This window comes from Dromaius novaehollandiae, chromosome 1, assembly GCF_036370855.1.
Source record: "Dromaius novaehollandiae isolate bDroNov1 chromosome 1, bDroNov1.hap1, whole genome shotgun sequence".
NCBI classification, from domain to species: Eukaryota; Metazoa; Chordata; class Aves; order Casuariiformes; family Dromaiidae; genus Dromaius; species Dromaius novaehollandiae.
Window position 1 is genome coordinate 8916070 of NC_088098.1, and position 1833 is coordinate 8917902.

Consider the following 1833-nt stretch of genomic DNA (forward strand, 5'->3'; position numbering starts at 1 on the left):
CTGTCCTTGACATCCCTTGCCAGATTTAATTCCAAATGGGCCTTGGCCTTCCTAGTCACATCCCTCCTATAATGCTCCCAAGTGGCCTGTCCCTGCTTCCATCTTCTGCGCACTTCCTTTTTCTGTCTGAGTTTTGCCAGGAGTGCCTTGTTCATCCATGCAGGTCTCCTGCCCCCTTTGCTCGACACTGCTCACTGGGATGCACCACCCTTGGAGGAAGAGATCCTCGAATATTAACCAGCTCTCTTGGACCCCTCTTCCTTCTAGGGTCCTATCCCATATATCCCATAGGATTCATAAGGAAAAACTCACTTTGTAGCCTCCCCGTCGGGGAATCGAACCCCGGTCTCCCGCGTGACAGGCGGGGATACTCACCACTATACTAACGAGGAGCTAATGCATCAATGATAGTTTAAGATTGGAGGGTAAAATGGCACCTCATTTCTAAGAGGAAAACCTGTTGGTGAAGCAATACCCATATAGAAAATACAGAATTTAATGAACACAAGAGGCAGTGATCAAATTCCTACTTTCCTATGCTTTCAACTTTAACTTGAAGCCTAGACACTCAGAGACATTTTTACTATATCTTCTCTAATTCCTTTCAAGAGTATTCACCAAGCTGATATTTCAAAATGAAAGCTTCATTGTTGCAATGCCACTCTCACTTTACTTAGCGTTAATTGCTTCACAGAATCTTGGCTATTATTTTATGACATTCAGAAAATGCTACATTGTAACCTTGAAATGAAATGGTCAGGTGAAAGAAAAGCTGTAATTTTATCTTATTAAATATATAATTTTTAAAGGCCCAAATAAAAGCAAAATAATCCATTGTGACAAATCTGGGTTTACTTGCCTTTGATATTTTTCTTTTTTTTCCCACTCTTCTTCCAAAAGGAAATAAATATCAGAAAGAAAACGAAGAATACTAGTATGTTGAAAGAGTAATATTATTAAGTCTTGTCAAAGTCAGAGCTCATTTTTTCTTAAGATTCTGTACTGCCATTCATCTGAATTAATCAATTCACATACAAAATACGGTTCATATTTTGAAAAGGGCTTTTTTCCCCATGAGATGGAGCTTAGAAATTGACAACTGAAAGCAGATACAGTAAGTCTTAGCGGAATGAAGTCAGCTGCCTCAACAAACAAGTCAGACTGACATAACAATTAGGTAAGACTTTCAAAGTAGTTGCTGTATTAGATGCTTCCCTTATCAACCATATTGCAACATTCAATTTACATAATTAAACATAATTCATTTTGCCACCTGCATAACATGACGAACAAATGACAATAATTTTTAAAAGGCTTTTAAAATATATTACTGTGAAGTGGTGCATCTTCAGACTAATACAGGTCAAGATCCACTGAGGTACAATGCTAAAGGATGTTCCCTGTAAATGGAAATTGCCAGGTGACTTTGATTAGCTTTATATGGCTGTCTTTCACTACTTTTTGTATAAAACATCATAGGGATCATCTACGTTCTATACAAGATTTTGCCAGTAGTTTTCTGTATTTTTTTTTACAACTATAGAAAAACACATTTTTTTTGCCTGCTACAATACACATCTCTGCTGAGGAATTTAGCTGCAGAACCTAACTGCTGTATTATGTTCTCCATCACTCCTATGAGACTCCAGGGAAGTAAGAATGAGAAATTTATAACTGCAAAAAGAATTTTTTCACCCCTTTGGGCAGATATGTCTTGAAATACTTTTAAATGGAAATTCAAGCATTATTACTTTAGCAGACAGTCATCTTTACTCTAACCACATTGGTACTCACCTACCACTTGTCAGGGCACTTGAGAACAGTAGCTCTTTT

At 37.5% G+C, this 1833-nt stretch overlaps 1 non-coding gene across 1 annotated transcript; it reads right to left on the reverse strand.

The window, feature by feature from the left end:
• Nucleotides 1-320: 320 nt before the first annotated feature.
• TRNAD-GUC (transfer RNA aspartic acid (anticodon GUC)) lies at nt 321-392 on the reverse strand. Its single transcript has one exon. It is a non-coding gene; the product is annotated as a tRNA-Asp (tRNA).
• Nucleotides 393-1833: the final 1441 nt, after the last annotated feature.